This window comes from Mycteria americana, chromosome 17, assembly GCF_035582795.1.
Source record: "Mycteria americana isolate JAX WOST 10 ecotype Jacksonville Zoo and Gardens chromosome 17, USCA_MyAme_1.0, whole genome shotgun sequence".
Classification (NCBI taxonomy): domain Eukaryota; kingdom Metazoa; phylum Chordata; class Aves; order Ciconiiformes; family Ciconiidae; genus Mycteria; species Mycteria americana.
In genome coordinates, this window is record NC_134381.1 from 14224333 (window position 1) to 14244201 (window position 19869).

Sequence of the window (19869 nt, forward strand, 5' to 3'; positions counted from 1 at the left end):
GTTTTTACCACTTCCTAGGTCATTTCTATCGGGAAACAGCATGTTCCCAGAAATAAAGGAAAATAAAATTGTCCAAATTCAAGCAAGCTGTTAAAATAATCGAATGCAGATTGAGAATCCATAATTTGGCTGAACACCAGCGCATTTTTTAATGTTTGCTTGCTGCTTCTGTTAGTAATCTAAAGCATGTTTTTCATTTGATTACTGTGAATTCTTGCTATTTCCCTAGAACCTTTCTAAAAACTTGCTGTTACAGAACTTCCTGTGCATAGAATACTTTTGGTTATTAGCTATCACCTCTGGTTTTAAAGATTTTTTGAATTAATGTAAAACTTGTCTTTAAGATGTATTTGTAACTTGCTGGGAATCTTGCAAAGAAATTATCAAAATTAAAAGTCAAACTTCACAATATGAAAATGTTCATATTTTAGCTCCTTTTTATCAACAGTTTAGCAAACCAAACTATTATTTTACTGTCATTGTATATCATAGCCATCTTTAGAAAGCAATACCGTATTGAAATAATGGTTTTGTTCATAGTTTTTCAAGCAGTTTTAAAGATCTTTGGGTTTTGAAAAAATGGAGGAAAGCAATATGAGAACACTTAGATTAATCAAAGGACAAATAAAGAGGTGTAAAGATACTGGATTAAAACAAACCATTTCTGTTCAAGTTAAAATGTGGAGAAATAGTGGCTATTCTAATAATAGATTCTTTCCATCATAAAAGTGAATGTCTACTGTGTCAGAAAAAAACACGTCTAAATATATACACTAGTAATTCAGTATGCCTTAGGCTTTTTAAGTTTCTTGTACCTTTACTGTATGGCCTGGGATTCCTGCAGGGAATATTAGCACCTCTTATTAGTTACTGTTGTTATGTTATCATTTTCTCATTTAACTCAAAAGCTTATTCCTTGCTGTATCTAAAGAGAGAGGACAGAAAACCAGGGGCTGAAGTGGTCATTTCAGTGCTATTAAGTAGCGTAGTCTGGATACTTAGGGTTAAAGCAGTTCAAAGCTTTTCCAATGCACTAGTTTTATACTGAAAAAGCTGGTTTAATTGAACCAGAATGTGGTCATTCTATTCATTTTTGACAGATTTAGCCGTAGGCCCATTAAATTTTCTTCCAACTTGCACGTGATTCACACTCCCTCACTTCCAAGCTGGCTTTTCAGCCTACGGTACAGAGAGCTGCTCACAGGAGGGAAGTGGGGAGCAGGAGGAGTGCAGGGAGCGGGTTGCCACGAGTGTTTGCCAAGATGCTGAGGTGGCTGTTTCCGGTGCTGAGCAATTTCTCAAATTCCTGACTACTTATAGAGCTGCGAAGGCGATTCCCTACCTACGTTACGACTTGAGTATTTCATTTTCATTTAAAAATGAACATTTTCAGATTCTTTGCTTTTGTAGAAGAATACAGGTTTCTGACTTGCTGTTAAGCCCCAGAGCACCAAGGTTCTTGGAAATACAAGATTTCCCAAGGATAAAGTTCTTTATTTAGGACCATATTTATAAATCATCCATAACCACTTTTAAGCTCTTTAACGTATACTTAAGCTCCATTGATTTTAGGGCATTTAAATAAGGGCAGTTAAACGCCTAAAAATTTTACCCGATGAAGGAGACTAAATAGAGACTTCTCTTGTGGTGTGTTTTTCAGGCATTAATGTTCTCTTGCAGGTAATCATGTTATAAATAAAAATATTTGAAAGATCAAAAATAGCCAAACCCTATTTCTTTGATTGTCCTCTTTTCTGAATAAGAAACAGCGTATTATTACACAGATCAATCTTCCGATTAAGCGCTGAGTGCTTTTTTGTCTTTTTAAAGCTGTCTAAATAGCCTGTTCCTGGAAACTTTTGTATATGGGTTGTTCCAAATTGTGTATGACAAAGCCACCTTATTTCTTCAGTCTGTTGCAGTTTTGTCTATTGGGAAAAATAAAGTTGTGCCAACTTGGTAGGTGACAGGGAGCTTTTATTTGGATGTGCCAAGTGTTCGTAGGATATCTGAATTGTTTGGATAACACTGGGTGTTTGCCCTTTGGGAAGGATTGAAGAGAAAGCTGGGATTAGCCTTCGTGTGGGCGTTCTGCTTGGACCAAATGGGAATGCCTTTTCCTTGGATTTGTAATACTATGAAGTGGAGTTCATTGCTTTCATTAAAGGCTTTAGGCTGAATTATGTGATTTTCAAAACATTTCATAGTTGTTCCATTTGCTTTTTATACTGAGAATCTGAGAGATCAGCTTACATTTAAATCCATGATTGGAGAATAACAGATCCTACAAAGAGTAGGATACTAATAGCCAGTTATTTCTGGCTGTGAAAGCTGACAGTTGTCTTCACCAGAGTAATTCTATCAGGAAGGAGCAGTCTAATGTTAGACTTGGCTTTGAGAACTAGTGAAAATACTGTAAAACAGCTGGTCATAGAAGTGATCAGAAGCTCAGGGTAAACAAAATAGATAAGATTGTGCCAATCTTAAAAAGGCAAACTTTGAGAAATCAAACTGATTAGTTTTTCAGACAGTGTGCAGTTCAATTGCTGAATTCATTTGCTACAAGATCTTTTGAAACCAAAAATTAAAAAAAAAAAAAGTGCATGTGGAGCAATAGCAGGACAAAGAAAAAGCGAACAGACAGATTCAGAGAAGAAACATAAAGAAGAAATACCACCCAGACTTAAACACAAAAGTGTTTATACAAGATCTGTCTCAGGAAGTCCCTAAACCACAGCTCACTGCTGACAGGAAGCTACATCTGGAAAACAACTATTGTACCTTTGTCTTTTTCCTATATTCTTTTCTGAAGCATTCTCTGCTTTCTGACACTGGATAACATAGGTTTAAAAATGTTGAAATGAATCACTATTACAATATTTAATCTTTTGTAATATAAGTTTCCTGATTCATGGGAAAAGAATTAGGAAATAGTTGGGTTTTGGGGAAAAATGGAAAAAAAAAAAAATGGCAGTACTCTTGAGAAAATCTGATTTGTTCAGAGGGAAAGCTTTGCTAGGAAGCTCCAGACAGCTTCAGAATTTTTTAGACTGTTCCAGTGGGTAAGAGAATGATTTGCACCGGTCGGAGGTGATTTTGGGCATAAATCCCTGAACATAATTCCAGCTGAATTACTGGTAACTTTGTCTTTCACACACTGGTATCTTATTTTGAAAGTTGCTTGGTTTATGCTGCACTTATTTGTCTGTTTTTTCTATATTAGGCTTCCTTGCTACAGTGACAAGGGTGGAATGATTAATTCCAGTGATCCATTAGGGTGCAGGTATTGAGGAAACAACATGGGATTGTTTCCTTCTTTTAGTTTTGGGATGGCTAAGTACAAAACAATAATAATATTTTATTTCCTTCATTAAATATAGACGAGAGGAATGGCTGAAAGTTCATTAGTTGAGTTAAACAGGTTTCTTTGGTGTTCCAGGTGACAGTGACTTTCTGGGAAGTCTCAGATGTTTACAGACACTCTTGAGTGGCCGCTGGGATTAGCAGCCCTGCTTCTAAAATATTTTCTTTTGAGGTTGCCAGTGTGCTTGAGTGAAGAGCAGCAAAACTTTCTATAGATCAGCAACAGTCTTTGCATGAAACACTACCTACATGGTGGTAGGCTACTCAGTTGAGGATTTGATATAGCAAAAAGTGAGAAAGAATGCCTTTTAGAATTCTTTTTTTTTCTCTGAAGAGCTTTAAATCAGCTGTCAAACTGAAAAGTCAGTTCACTGAAATTGTATTACTTTCATTTCCTTTAAAACTTGTGAATTTTTCACCATGCTGAAATGTCACTGTAGAAACACTGGTATTTCCAGCTGTCTCTGCCAAGCACTAGTAGAAAATGCTTGTCATACTGAGTCACTATTACATTCTTTGTATTCCTAACAGGACTGATGTTACCCATTAGTTTAGTTTAAAGTCTCTTTGGAGAACGGGACTCCCTACAAATAAACGCTGTCATGGTAGACCTGAGAAACCATGGGAAGGTTAATGGAGTTTGAAAAGGCTAGTCTATATTTGTAACACTCATAGAAGTAATACCACTGCAATTAAAAGCATTGGTACTTTTGTTAGTGATGTATCTTCTTTCACAGAAAGACTATTTCTTTTCCTTTATTTCTAGAAAAAAAAATCAAAACTGTATAGAACAATGTTAAATATGAAAAATGAAGTGAAATTTAATGGTTTAAGTTAGCAGAGTACTCTGCCTGTTTCAGTGTTGAGCTTTTGATTAAAGAAGTAAATTACAATTAATCTTTGGATTAGCAAATGAAGCTCAGGAAAAAAAAAACTTCCATCCAAAACTACTCAGTGAATTAAACTCAATTCACAAATAGTCTGGGGAAGGCTAAAGCCACATTTTTTACTAATTTATTATTTGGTGAAAAATAATTCACTCCAGGCTTACTCTTTCTTATTTAATGGTTGTTAATATTTAAAAGAATTGAAGAACTAGATTCAATGGTTTGAGACACATGTACTTATGTTGTGCTTTGGCTTTGTTTTTAATCTTTGTTCTTATGACTCAGGACACAAAAAAGATATGACTGAGAAAGAACGTAAGCATTATACAATCACATTTGTGGATAGGGCTATAATAAGGAACAGCCCGTTGTCACACACTTGGACCAGGGAAAAGACTGATTCTTTCTAAACTCATCCAAGAACTAGAATACTCACAGCTTCCAGTTTACCAGCTTTCTCGGAGAAAACTTCAGTGAAAAAAAGTAAATTTTTTCTGTTTTATGCGTCCAGTGAACCTTCAGTAACCTGCCTTATATTTATTTTCCCTTCTTCTATTTATTTATCATAATATTTCACTTTTAACATATCATAACACTGCAGTGTAGTGTCTTGTATAAGATACTTTTTAGTGTTTCAAAATAATTAAAGATTTGCATTTCAGAACGTACAAGTGTATGCAGATTGTTAGGGTAGAGTGAACGAGCAAAAATGTTTAGTAGAAAGGAAGCAAGCTATTATATGGCCTGGAAAGGATTTTTGTGTTTTAACTGTGAATCTTTACTTAATAGAATTTTCTAAAGACTGATTGACTTATTAAAAATACTTAATTGTAGAGGTAATAAGAGACAAGAAAACAGCTCTTCTTGTACTAATGCCTGTATGAACCAGATGCAGGCTTCAGGCTTAAATATCAAGTGGCTGTATGAATATTTCCTCATTTCTTTCAGCTCTCATTAATGGGACAGTTCTAACTCAGGAACTAAGTCAAGTCTAGATACATGATCCACTTTGTGTGGCTGTAGTAAGACCAGAAACAATTTGATGAACCACCCAAGTGAGTAGCTCGAAGAAGCTGTCTTGGTAAAATGTATTATTATTGATTTGATACATCTTTTTTGTTTAAGTCTCTGTTAAATGTTGGTTTTCATTGAAACTGATTACAGCTTTTCTGTAACAAAGCATATTCACTTTATTACAAGATGCACATTTCTTATTCTTTGACTATGAAAATTGAGAGGGAAGTTTAGTGTGGGATTGGATTTTTACGAACCTAGGCCTCTAGAGCGAAAGAGGTAGACTAGTATTTAATTTCCTACTTAGATTCTTTTTAGTGCTGTTCCTGTAAATTTTGTGAAAATAATTTTGAGTGCTTTTTGATGCACACATCAGAAGTAAAATTAATTTCACTGTGTTAAGAAAGAATATGTTCTTGTACTGTGCAGCTATTTTGTTTGCGTATGCTGAAGTGATTCCTCACAGCATACTTATGTTTTACCTAAATATACATTTTACAAATAACATTTTCACCTTCGTATTACTGTAAAAAGTACAGTATTTAGTAAGGTCATAATCTGCTAAAATGTCTGTCACAATTGGTATTCTCTATCTAGGTTTCTGTCAGTATGCATATAGTGCAGTACGCAGGCTGGTTCCATAGCCACATCAGCAAGTTACAGGGGATGGGAAAAAATCACATAGAAAACGGGGCCTCTGGAGGCCATCTGGTTCAGCCTCCTGCTCGGCGCAGGCTAACTTAAGAACCAGATTAGGTGACTCAAGACCTTGTCCAGCTGAGTTTTGTAAACCTCCAGAGATGGGGATTCACAGCCTTTCTGGGCAGTGGTGCAGTGCTTGACCCTTCTTAAAGTGATTTTTGGAGGGTGGTTCATTTTTTTTCTTTTCCCTATTCTAATTGGAATTTCCATTGCTGCAGCTTGTGTCGGTTGCTTCTTGTCCTGTCACAGTGCATCTCTGAGAAAAATCTGTCTCTGTTCTCTGCAACTCCCCCACACACTCCTTTTTGTTAGGGAAATAACCACAGTTACGTTCTGTGCCTCTGGCCCCGTCTCTTCTCCAGGCCACACAAGCCCCGTTCTTTAGGCCCATCCTCATCTGTCAAGTGCTCCTGCTCCTGGCTGTTTTAGTGGTCGTGTGCTGGCTTCTCTCCAGTTTAACGTCCATCCTGTACAGAGATTGCCACCTCTGTGCACGTAGTAACATTGCATTTTATAAGAAGGCATGCTACTAAGCAACATTTCCTGCAAACTGCATGTTCTGATCTACCTTAAAAATAAAGTCAAATTTATAATGTTGCTTTCTTAATAGTCATAGATGGCTAGAGAGTTACTTTTCTCCTTGTAGGGTCAGATCAGGAATATCTAAACAATTGATGTATTCACAGTAGCAGCTGAGGCTTAAATAGGTGTTGCGGCTTCTGAGAAGGCAGTATGATCTGAACCCTTTTTCTGGAGCTGGTGATCATTATTTCTTTTTTCAGGTATAGAAGGAGCCAAAAGAAACAGGACAGTATAGGAGATGCTCTTGGCAGAGGGTGGAATTAAAAGCTGTATCAGTGCTGGAACTGTGTTTTGATTTTTGTTGGATGAATGCTTGATTTTAAAGATGCTCATGCCTTTCAAGGGACTTACTTAGGAATAATGTAGTTGCTCATTATATCCCATTGTTGAAGCTATTGCTTGTGAGTGGAATTGCTTTTGTCCTCATGCACATACCGTAATAATGGCAGCGTAGTTTCCATTACTATTGTTATCCATTTTAAAAAAATGTATTTGCTGTTACTGTAAGGTTGATTGGAACAAATTTTTTAATACTTTATGGAAGTATTGTCTTTTTTAAAATATGAACTGATTTTAGATTGTGTTCTGACAGAGGTAACAGACTACAACTATTTTTACTTTTTTTTTTACTGATTATACATAATACCATTTGTTCTTTGCAATTACATCTTCTTGTTTGCCATGAAGTAAAATAATTTTCAGAACGGTCACTCCAATTACTGAATTATTCAGGGTTTTGTGTTTGATTAATGGAGGCAGAGCTGTATACTAGAGTTAGGCTATGCATAGGTGTTACACTGACACAGTTTTTGAACCCAAGTACATTTGCCTGAATGATCCCCAAGTTTTATTCAGGTGAATGCTGTCTACGCTGAAAACTTGCTGAAGCAGTTATTCCAGTGAATGTCTCAATTTGGATGTGATCATTCTTGAGGAATGCTGGGCCTGTGAATGCTGGGCCTGTAATAGACTATCTGTTCCAGAGTAAATATTCCAAAATAGTTTGTCTATGCTTTCCAGGTATAAACAAGCCCCAAGTGGTTATGTGGCCCTCCAGTACTGTTTTTTTGGTTCTGAAACCAGAAGAGAGAGAAATTGCTGTCTGTATAGTAAGAATATGCATGATGATTGGTATGAGAAGAAGTTAGTTTGATTCAATTAAGAAATTACATATAATCTTGAAAACAGCCCTGTACAGAACATCTTTGGGGTTTTGGTTGATATATTGCTATTTCAAGTTAAAAAATACTGCAGGCTTGCATGCTATGCATACTGTGCTTTTTTGCTCAGCATAAGATGTAACACTGTTTCAGATACAATGTTGGAGTTGATTATCTCTAGTTAAAATAGTTATTAACACATTCTTGCTTATTCACCAGACTGGTTTTACAACATATTTAAATGTGTATCCTACCAACATCGAATTTTAATTTTGTTAGTTGATGTTGCTGAGGGTGACTGAGCCAAAATAAGGTGCTCTCTCTAGCTGTACATTTTTATAAGGTCAGTTTTGCTGATGTCATGATAAGAGATTGCTTGAAGTACTTGCTTTATTAGCATTTAAAATCAGTGTCAGTTGTCTGCTCGTACATGCATAGCCTTGCTACAAAAAATTAGTCCATATAACTGCTGTACTCTAAACTGTCCTACAATAATAGATGTGTAGGCATAGGCTAGCACATTTGTCCCATTTATCACAGAATAATAGAGTCATGGCTAGAAGGGACCCCTGGAGATCATCTGGTCCAACCTTCTGTTGAAAGCAGGGCCATAGGTTAGGTTATCCAGGGTCCTATCGAACCAAATCTTGAATATTTCCAGCAAGGGAAGTTGCACTCCTCCTCTGGGGAACCTATTCCAATATTTAATTGTTCTCACAGTGAAGAATTTTTGCTTATATGCAGACAGAATTTCCCCCATCGCCTCTTGTCCCGTTGCTGTGTATCACTCTGAAGAGAGTATTTCCATCTTCTCTATAACTGCCTTTTAGGTTCTGGAAGACTGGTTAGATCCCCTTCCTGCACCATTACTTCTCTAGGCTGAACAAACCCAATTCCTTTAACCTTTCTTCCCATGCTTCCGAGTTTTCCAACCCTGTAGTCATCTTGATGGCCATCCATGGCACCATCTCGTCATTGTTTAATGTCTCTCCTCAGACACTTTATCATGAATACACTTCTGTGTGCTAACAGAAACAATAAATAAGATACTCACTTCAGTAGTTACTTGGATTTAGTTGAATCCATGTTTTAGTGTTTGTAGTATTAGTGTGGATTTTGCCAAGCAGCTTTGCTTTTTTAACAAGAAAATGTAGATAGAGGCTATACTCTAAATCCTTTCCAGTGAAGCCACACCAGGAAACAGTTTTGAGATTCTGATTTACATACATATATGCAAATCTGCATCTGCCTCCCTGTTGAAAGTGTAAATAATAAGCAGAGGTTCTCAAGCCTATCAAGAGCTGAAAAGTTAATTAATTGTATAGTTTACAGTTTCAACATGAAAACAGTTGTGGTCCATATTTTCATGGCAAGCTATTTCTGGCAACTCTCCTTGTAGCAACCATCATTAAAATGCTTTAAAGCAATTTAAATAATTATTTAAAGCTCTAATTAATATATTTGTAACTTAGTTAAGGCATCTATTTTTAAAGTTTCCCTTTTTCTTTTACTTATATGAGGATTTTTATAACGATAATTATCTTCTTGATATGTTTTTAAGATGCTTCTCATTACTCTCTTTGAAAGACAGAAGTCATGGGGTTTGAAGCCATAATTGTTTTCCCTTCCATGTAGATGCATGTTCACAAAACAACAACCACCACAACAAAAAGACTGGCAAATACAGAAAATGCATCTTTCAATTCATCCTTGTGTTGAAGAAATAATGTTCCAGAAAGCAATCAAATTAGCTCCTTCCCCTCTTAGTAACTTACTAGCAACATCATTCCAGGCACTGCTTTTACCTGTGTTTTTGGAAAAAAGCTTTTGTGGTGTTGCAAGTATTCACACTGTCCTTAGACTGATGATATGCAAGGGAAGATGCCAGAGAATGGCAAGAATGGCTGTTTTGGAATTTGGAACTGTATAAGTAAAAATTATATAAATCTTTTTAATTGAGCAAGTTTTTTGTCTTTCTGACTCAGCCTCGTTACAGTTCTGCGTTTGTGCGTGTGTGTGATACTGATGTTCTGGCTAACTGGTATCAGAGAGAAGTGATAAACCTGGTCGTAATCCCACCTTTACTTTCCTGTGAGTGATCCCTTTGCTTGGCCGCTGTGCCGGCAATATGTATTACAAATCACATGTTGTTGCCTTGGCAAAGATTTGTCTTCAGTTGTTTTTAGAGTACTCCAAGTCCTACCAAGGTTACCCAGTATATATATTTGGTTTTGTAGAAAAATTTTCCAGCCCTTAGTCCATGGAAAATATCCAGTCTTCTTGAAACCAATGATACCGCAAAACTGTTGGCTTTTCTGACTATGAGCTAATCTCCTAAGAATGGTGTCTTTGGTTTCACAGACTGCTGACTCTAGTGATTTGGACTTTCTACCACTTAGCTAATTGATAAGTTGCTTTCTCTCTGTCCTCTGCTTTATTTAGTATGATACAACCACACTACTGTATGCAGCAAAAGGCTTTCATAAATATAGCTGACTGCAAATTGGAAACATATTTTTGTCTCTTCTGGTTTTCCTATCAAATCAGTGTCATTATTCAACTTTTTTTGGGAAAAAAGGGAAAATAATTACTTTCCATAGGTTCCCTTCTGTTATGCGTGCCAGTTACTGCGTGTCTTGTGGACACTGCTTCCTGTAGTAAAAAATGCTCTATACCCAGACATCCATGTTACACTGCAGCATATGTGTATTCAGGGGCTTCTGGGTTGTGAATATCTTTAGAAAGTGTACGTGATGATAAGTAGGGAACTAAATTTGTTCATTAAAACATTTAACTTTTTTTTTTCTTCTCTTGTAGCATGTGTTTGTGGTTTTCACAGTAACAGTACAATTTTCCAAACAAATGTGGAAGATTATTATAGTACTTGATCAAAATGTTAAGTAAGAATAACAAATTTAAGTCCCCAGGCTAATCTGAAGTACTTCCCCATCAGCTAATTATTATTTGTTGCAAAGCAGTGAATGTCTGACTAACAAAAATACCATACAATAGCTATTTCCTAACTTATTTGCATTTGCAGAATTGCACAGACCCTTAGCAGAGCACTATGCACTGAAGTACATGCCCAGTATGCAGTAGTGGTGTGCTTTAACCACTTAATTTTGGGTTTGTTAGCCCTAGTGTTTCACAGAATAGTTTTATATTCATTATTTAAAAAAGTAGAAAAAAAACCAAAGAAAGAGAAAGAAGATACAATTGAGAATTATGCAAGTTTTCAATCTTTATCTGAACTGGGGTTTTTTTATGATCAGTTTTGCAACAGTGTGTATTTGTGAGATGATTTTGGGTACTGTGTGTTTTGGATTACACTTTGTGCCTGCAAATTGTCATAAACCCCCAAAAGAGATTTGAAATTCTGAATTGTTAAGAATAAATGGTGCTGCTACTTTTACAGGTTGCACATCGTTACATATTTTCTATAGGGAATTTAAACCCCACTTTTGTTAAGTCTTCCTGGTCATAGTATTTACTTTCATGAGGTCTTTCTGACAGGGAAATGCTACTTTCACTGAACTTGTGGAAAATAGAGGATAACAATAACTTGCCCAGGTCAAAGAAATCTGTGACAGAACAGAAAATTTGAACCCAGATTTTCTGACTTCCAGGCAAATGCCTTAAAAAACAGATTTCTGTTTGTTTCTGCTACTGCAGTTTAAAGTAATACCATCCCAGCTTTTCTCATTGGTATAACTTTGTACAAGTGGTTTATTGGACTGCAAGTATTTTGTCTTTCGTAGCATGTTATGTCAGTCTTTCTTAATGAGGAACAAATCACACACCATAGCTGTTCATGAAAATTTTAAAGCTTCTCTGCTAGAGCTGAGGTTCATCAGAATTGGGTGAAGCTGAATAACCACTGATTTCAGAAGGCTTGGGATTATTTTTCTTAAGGGTATGTTGTTAATACCCATCAACTCCAAAGCATGCTTATTTATTATCTGCCTCAGTGCTATTTTCTCTTTCTCAGAAGCCTTTAGTATTGAATAAGGAAATAATAGGAGAAGCTTAACTGTGAATCAAGACAGAAATATACAGACTTAGGTTTGCACTGTGCTGAACACTGCAGTTCTCCATAAATACTTTTTTAATAAAATTTAGCCTTGGAAGTTCTTGTCTGGTGGATGGAACACTCAAAATGCATGATCTGGGTGGCATTGACTACTACATTTCAAGGTCACTTTGTTGTTGTACTTCAGTTTCCCTGTCTTTAAACTATCAGTAATATTACTGCTTTGTTTGAGCTCTGCAATAAAAATTTAAGAGCTGGGTATTATAGTTCTTTTTGCCAATTTAAAAATGATTGGTCCCCTTTACACAGTGTGATTTCCATTGATAAATTTAGTTCTGGATTATTTGGCCATGCTTTTCCTTAGTCTGTGTTATTATTTCCATGGTACCATAAACTAATGAATACTGTGTTGTCCGCATACAACATCCAGCTGCAAAATTAGTTGTAGTAACAATGGAGAAAAGTCAGTATCACTGGAAAATGTTTTGCCTGTGGAAGCAGCTTCCCATGAGCTCACCCTCTGGAAAATATCCTGATGGCTTCACATCTTAGAAAGCTTTTTTCAGTGCACAGTAGCACAAATGTAAGCCAAGGTTTGAAAAGCTAGTGTTGTGTGTTTTCTTTGGCATATGGCAACCCTGAGCCTTTCCTTTGAGAAGCAGGTCTTAAAGTCTTTTGCTGAAGGGAATAATTTTGTGATTCCTCTAAGCAAAATAACCGATTCTCATCTATTCCTATTATCATGTCATATATATAGAAGAGTTCAAAATGCCACTGCCCAGGTGAAGGCTGGTAACGCTAATAAAACCCCATTAAAAAATAATCAGCCTTCTTGCTTTAAAAGGAGGTGGGGAGAGGAACACCATTGAAAAGGTGTAGCTTGATATGTATTTACAAAGAGTATGCTCTGTTACATTCTGGCATGTTACATACAGTTTAATTTTTTATTGGCATCCATCAGTTCGGTTTCTTTCTTCCTGCACCCCACTACCCACAAAAAGCCAGTTTCCTTACACTTTTATTTGGAATTTACAGGACCTGTGCTAACCCCCGCTCATCCTTTTTGTTGCTCATGTATCTTGTTGGTCCTCATCTGTATATTGTCCTGGAAAATTTACTGTTTGTCCTGCAGAAATGCTTACGACTACTGATACAGATTGAGAGGGTGTTTATACCCTTGATATCAATGAGAATAGCTGTAAACTTGCTCAAAATAGCTAGAAAGTAGCCTTGAACTAGGCTGCCATAAGGCATGTTGCAGCGTAGAGGCTCTGAGCAAATAGAATTTTTACAGCTTTTGACTATGTTTTGATGTGCCACTTGACAAGAGGGGACAGTGAAGAGCTGCTGTATGGAATCTGAATCTAGGTAGGATCTCCAGGTCATGGAGAAATCTTGGTGACCCAGTCTGGTTTTACTCAGCATCGAGCTGCTACAGAGCCATTCCAATACTGGGGAAATTGGGGTTCTTTCCTTCATTCTGATGTGTTAAGGTGCCTGGTCCATGTTGGCAGTGTGTAAATATTAGTAACTCTTATGTGTTGGATGATGGCTGAAGCAGCTCCCAGTATGGTTGGGCCCCTTGTAATAGGTAAGTTCAGAAGAACTTAAAATAGGAATTGGGGCTTAGAGGGTTGTTTTTTCCCCCCTAAAATGTAAATAAGACTGGGATATGGAAACAAAGCAGGTATAAGCAGGACCAAGGTGCTGTTTATGTTTATCTAGTTTATGTTTCTCTAGTATTACATGTGACATCTAATATGACATGTGAAATCCGAGAGATGTGAAATCTACTATGAGATGTAATAAACTGGTATGTATACCTATAACTTTCACAAGAGCGAGAAAGGTGTTGCTGATCTTGACAAACCTGTAGGAAATTGTCTTCTAAACAGATGAAGTCTTTTTTTTTCTTTTTTTCTTTTTTTTCCCCCCTCTGCTTTTGTATATACTTTGTTAATCCGAAGACCAGTCAAATCCAAACCAAGAAACCAGAAAGGAGAGTGAGAGAATGGAATGAGCGTACAGAAGAGGGACAAGCTGTGTTCAGGCCATACTGGGGAAAACCTTGCGCCCAAAGGAGAGATTATTTCTTCTGGGTTATTTTTTTAACAGTCATGCTTAGGTCATTCGATAGGTTACTTATGGAGTAAATGTACATGCAGTTCACTGACTTACTTGGCAGAGACTTCTAGTCTTCCTGCGAAGCTGAGGAACTATGGGGATGTGGAAGCTAGGCAACATGTAAGGAGCGATAAATGGAAATAATAATGCTGTAGGATTTTTAACATAAAGGTGGCAGCAAGCACCAGCAACCATCAGAAATAACTCTTGTTATAGTTATAAGTAGGCAATCTATTGGGGAATTAACTGTGATCTCTTAGATTTAAAATACTGTCCACGATAATGTATAAATGGACAAAACTAACCATGCTCACCTTTTCAGCTAATATTTGTAAGTGAAAATCTAATTTTCTGTGGTTTCCAAGGATGTGGACACAGAGACAAAAATATACTGCGGTGGGTAAGTTAACAGAGCTGTACTCAAAGCATACAGGGAAAGCAAACTCAATCACTCCCTCTTCCTTTAAATGTCACTCATCTTTTGGCTTGGGATATTATTGTAGTTGAGAGAAGTAGAAGCATATCAGCATACTTAATCCATAGGGCCAGAACCCCAAACTACTAATACAGATTACAAAAATGGAGGCTATTTTTGTTAGAAAATAAAACAAATAAAACAGTTACTGAAAACATACATAACTTTTAATGATACACAGTTCTGTCTATCTAGAGATCAAAATGTGTAGAGATGGAAATGAAGACAAATTCAGAATGGTTTTTAGAAGGTACTTTTTGGGAGAAAGCAATAAATGCCCCAGGTTGCTCTTAAGCTAAAAGCATTCTCGGTCATATGAACCTCTCCTTTACAAACTAAATGCATGTCTATGAGATACATCACTTCTTCAAGAGAGAGCATTTTTAACATGGGAAGAAAATTTTTAAAGGCCTGGTCTGGGCCAGTGAAGGAAGTTAAACTAGACTGTAAACTTGACCTGATTTCTAAGCATCTTTTTTCTTTGTTTTCACTCCAGTGTGACTGGAAATTCTAGTTGGCTTATATGTTGCTGTTAATCCAACTCTATTCCACTCATTTATAAGGACTAAACATCCTTTTTTGTTTTGGTGGGGTTATCAAATTACCTTTGGCCACTGGAGCACTCTCTTATCTATCATGTCAGTGGGTCTGACAGGGATATGGTTCTTTCTTAGTCCAAATTCACAGATTGGTGGGGGCTTGAGAGAGGTTAGTTGTGGCCTTATGGTTTCATAGCAAAGCATTAACAGTTCATAACGAACTGAGTTTGTTCTTGCTTATCGCTGCCTCTGTGTCTGTTTCTTCATTTTTCAATGACAGTTCATACAGTTTCTTCACCCATTCCTCCCTAAGCAGTAGAAGGATTTTCCAGAATGCGTGAATGAATAGGCTAAAAACTAAAGAAATTAAGTAGGCACTTGCAGCCTGGCTAATGCTAGACATAAACCAGTGTGATCCAATGAGCCACTTATTTGTTAAGGCGGCAGAGATCTGAAGAAACAGGTATGTAACAAGCACAGCACTAGTGAGAAAAAGTCTTGCAAGGGATTTCCATAAAGTATTCCCAAGTCTCAGAGCAGAAACATTAATGGAGACCTTTCAGACAGCACTTGAGATATGCAAAATTCCATGGCAAGACTGAATCTGAGCTATAAAACTATGTAATAGTGAAGTATGGGGTGTACTCAACATGTGAATGAGATTTTGCTCATGCAGATACTCAGTACTTACTAAAATCTAACAAAATTGCCAGGTCTGTCTTTTTTTTCATAAGCTGTAAAGAAGAAAACCTTAGTAAGCCACATGGCTTTCCTTAAATTTCCTGGACTGTTGCTGGTGGTCTGTAACTTACAGCTCTACATGATAGTAATGAGACATTACTAGACAACACGTAAGAACATTTTAATTTCAGGAAAGAATTTATATTTTCCCAGATGGAAATCTTATTTCCAGGGTTTTGTGGGTTTTTTTTATCTGAGTAAGTTTGAAGGCATACTTACTACCAGGAGATTACATGAAAATAATTTGTTTTTACTGCACAAACTTAATACACTTTCAAAGATCTGATTATTATCAGTAATTAATGCAAGCATACCGAAATTCTCTCAGGAGTGTGTTGCTTAGGTGTGCTCCATGCATTTCATTGTAGTGGCTTTCCTTCCCTTTTAAAAAATTGTGCTTGACTAGCATGGTTGCATTTCCTGTTGTTTTAATAGCTGGAATTTATCGAGAAAATTTAATGTTCTAAAGCCAGAAGAGTGAAAGTGAGCCAGCTAGCTATTTTCCTGAAACTAGGAGTGCTCTTTTCAAGGCACAGCAAGAAAACATGGGGCGGAGGGGGAGTCATTAATTATAAACATGCTCAAAAAACAGTATGGAAAATCTAATGTGGAAATACGGTAGATTTTTATGCTGCACAAGTTATTTTCCTGCTCAAAAAAAAAATGTTCCTTTCTTTGTTATGCAACAAAGAGGCACTAACTTCCCTGCACAGCTCATAGAATAGTTTAGGAATATATTAAATTAAAGTCTGCCTTTTAGCTGACCCTAAATGTTTGAGCAATCCTTTAAAGAAAAATTGGACTGAGATAATGCTTTTGACACACTGTAGCAATAGCTGCAGTGATCCCTGAGTGGAGCACATACAGTGATTTCTACTCAGTCTATTTGAATACAGTGTTCACAGCAGACTCGATACATTTTATACAGCATTTTCTCCCTGCATTCATAAAGGGTTTCCCTTCCAGGACTGCTGAGGTCAGTAAGAGTTTAGTGAATGACATGTGAGACAAGGAGATTATGCTGTTTGTCTTTTTAACTAAATTACAGAGCCAAAAATTAGCAGCACTTAACCAGGCAAAGGCACCCGTGATGCTTGTTTTTTCTACTGCATGTCATCTTATAGCAGATTTCTGAATACTGACTTAAGAAAAATACTTAATCTGTATATCATTCATGCTTTTGAAAGATACTGCATTTACTAACCCTCCTTCTCAAGCTTTGGAAATACGAATTCTCTCTTTCAAGGAAAAAATTTGGGATTTATATATGAGGAGCTTCAGGCTGGCTTCAACAGAGGTGGAAGAGCAAATAGCACAGGAATACCAAGTCTCTGAGACCTCTTGGCAATCAGGTACTGGGAATGTGAGTCCCAAGACTCGGACCATCTATAATAACTTGCAGTCTGAGCAAAATACGCTTACACAAAAATCTTTTCTCTAATGGGTATTTTATTTGGGGCTGCTTGCTAACTTAAGAGGAACTAAAAACATCTTTTGTATGTATTTTCTGAACTGGAGTAACAACTATAAACTTGCAATGCTTTTGTACTCAGCACTTATATAAATGGTAAAAACATGGTCCTGAAAAGCTCCGGTTGGTTCTGGAAAGGGTAAAATGCATCAGGTTCCATCCTCCCTGCAGAGCTTCACAGGCAGAGTCTGTGCCTGAGGCCGTCCTGCACGTCTGTGAGATGTACTGAAATGCTATGCTGTTGCTACAGATTAAAACACAGTTCTACAGAACTGAAATTTTATCATGTGTTCCTGAAGGAAGTTCTCAGCTGAGTTTGATGGGTGGAATGGAGAACAACAGTAACCAATCAGGAAGATACCAGTAGTGCTTTTACTTATGCCAGAGAATTTTGATAGTAGGTTGCTTACATTCACCTGATAACAGATTTGCTGAAAAGCCAGAAATGTTAGCATATGTCAGGTTCTCAGGCTGCTTTACCTTTTTCTTCTTGAAAAGGTTTAATGAAGCTGTTTTAATGTTCTATTTTATGCTGTTGTTTAGAACATGCAATTTTTCTGTTCTTACTCAGTTTTTTAAACTGGTAATTTTAATGCTGTAGAAGAACCTGTGTCAGGTTCTAGATTTCACCCATTAATCAGACGAGAAATTTTTGTTTTGTGCATGAGAATGTGTTAGTGCATTTACTTATGTGCAATAGAATTTCCCATTTGTTAGTCTCCTAATTTTATTTGGTAGCAAAATGAAGGACAGTTCTCCAGCCCTGTGGGTCAAATTCATTATTTTTACTACACATTTTGTTGTCAGCGGCTGATAAAGAAGACAGGCCATATTCTTCTCAGAGGTGCACAGTAAAAGGACAAGAGGCAATAGTCACAAGTTGTAGCATGGGAAATTACAACTGCATAGAAACAAAAAGAAAAAATACCATTAGAATGGTTAAGGAGCACTGGATTAAGGTGATCAGAGAGTCTTCATCCCTAAACTTGTAAGGCTCTTAGCAACCTTTTCCAACTTTGATGTAGTCCTGCTTTGAGCAGGAGATTGGACTAGATGGACCTCTGGAGGTCCCTTCTGACCTAAGTTATCCTATGATTATTCATGCCAGCACAAAGCGTGCATAAAATGCCACCAGACTGGAATTCTAAGATCTAATTCTCTAAAAAAATACCATTGTACTGCTATAAAAAGGTCTTAGAGATGTGGTATGCTTTTACAAACATTTATCTCATCGTTCTTCTTTTCTGAGTTTTAATTCCACCCATCTTCTTTGCAGACTGAGATCAGAAAAGGAATTACACATGTGAATTAATAATAGCATGAAAATAAAATGTTATTGGGATAGAACTTTAACTTGGGGAATTCTGGGAATGTTTTCAAAAATCATTATATCTGAAGATAGAGTGAAGTTATCACTCACAGGAAATACTGATTTTTATCTGAAACAATTAATATCTGTGAAATATTTAGCTAATAATAAATCAGTATCTTCCACAGATCTCTTAGTGACTCCTAGTACATGAGGTGGTGTGCAAACACATAGAGCACACTTCTTAACCGAGTCCCTAACACATACATAGAGGATTAATATAGTCTTTTGTTTCTTTAATCTACTTCTTTTCTTCTGCCAGTTGAATTTGTACCCAAAAAACTCTGTAAATCCAAGACTTACATCAGGTTAGCTTTCTGGGATTGCAGTACTGTGTTTGGGCTTTTAGAGCTTTTAGTTTGGTTTTGATTTCCGCTGTGATTTGGAGGAAGGTGTTTCAGGGGATATTTTGGGAGGATGTGGATGTTGAGTCAGACTTCTGTGACACTATTCATAGCTATTCTAATATTTTAGTTAATGTTTGTGTTCTGTGATGTTTTAAGCCATTTTTCCATAGTTCACAGGAATTGAAAAGTATAAATCTTAGTTTATTGTGGCAAGTGTCAGAATGCATATTCTGACCCTGCTGTTGCTGAACCATTAGAAGAATACGTAAATTGAATGGTAAAGTGAAATGCTGAAAAGCTGCAGTTTACCAAGCTGTCTCAAGGGCTCATGCATTACAGTTGCCATGTGCTATTGTTTCCAGTGGATTCTGCCTCAATAGAAACTTTTTACAGTGTAGTTTCAGAATGATTCTATTTCAGATGTAACAGAAGATTAGAATATTTCTACTTAGCTTGTTTTTAAATAAAATTGTTCTTGGTGGAACGTGATCTGTTGCTAACTAATGTTCGACATCGATAGCCATGAGATTTCAAGATACACAGAGAAAGGAGCTGGTAAGAATGGATTTTAATAGAGCCTTGTCTTGAAACAGGTAAATAATACATAGCTATAAAATATAGTTTGACCGTGTTTGTATCAACTGAAAAAAATTGATTTATGTGTCCCCACCTTTAGCTAGCAGTTGTCTTCATATGATGTGCGAAATTCAGATAAAGGACTTCTGCTTTGAGCTGCCTCCATTGGTCCATTGCCTCCATTGTGCACAGGTTTTTTGGGTTGTTTTGTTTTTTTTTTAATTCATACAGAATCATTAAGTTTTGAGATGCAAAAAGATTGATTTAGTCCTGCTAGAACTTAGTTATATTTTGCTCTAAGTTCACTGTGTAAACGGTGGTTTCCTCTTTGAAATGCACATCCAGCAGAATCTGATCTGCACTTCGTTTTATCAGTAGAAGTAAGAATATTGAAGACTGTATATAAAAGATTTCTACAGTAAGTGGTATTACAGTATTTGGGTTGCAGCCACTTCATTATTATTATCACTACTGGCAGTGGCTTTGTGT

General features: G+C 36.6%; 1 protein-coding gene across 3 annotated transcripts in view; it reads left to right on the forward strand.

Moving 5' to 3' along the window:
* RALGPS1 (Ral GEF with PH domain and SH3 binding motif 1) overlaps positions 1-19869 on the forward strand; it is a 132163-nt gene that overhangs the window by 73802 nt on the left and 38492 nt on the right. The window lies entirely within an intron of this gene.